The following is a 268-nucleotide window of genomic DNA, read 5'->3' on the forward strand; positions in this document are numbered from 1 at the left end:
CATTGCTCACTGGACCGAATAGCAGACCGGAAGGTGAGTAGCTTGGCATGCCAGCCACGTGGCCACGGACAAGTCTTCGGCTGGGAAACGGAGAGGAGCAGTGTTCCCTCTAAGCTGAGTTCGTGTGAGCTAGCTCAGTTTTTTAGCCTCCGGCTCACACATTCATAGGTTAAATATACGGGAAGTACTAAAAGGAAAGACAGGATTGCCCATTGGAAACAATGGGAGACGCTAGAAGACCCATTGGAAATAATGGGAGCCAGGAATG

The 268-nt window shown here is 50.4% G+C and overlaps 1 protein-coding gene across 1 annotated transcript in view; it reads right to left on the reverse strand.

Annotated features, from left to right (window-relative positions):
* LOC107120607 (heat shock factor protein 3-like) overlaps positions 1-268 on the reverse strand; it is a 72,290-nt gene that overhangs the window by 66,207 nt on the left and 5,815 nt on the right. The gene's annotated exons all lie outside the window — the stretch shown is intronic.

The sequence above is a fragment of the Gekko japonicus genome, unplaced genomic scaffold, assembly GCF_001447785.1.
Source record: "Gekko japonicus isolate JY-2015 unplaced genomic scaffold, Gekko_japonicus_V1.1 scaffold1529, whole genome shotgun sequence".
Lineage (NCBI taxonomy): Eukaryota > Metazoa > Chordata > Lepidosauria > Squamata > Gekkonidae > Gekko > Gekko japonicus.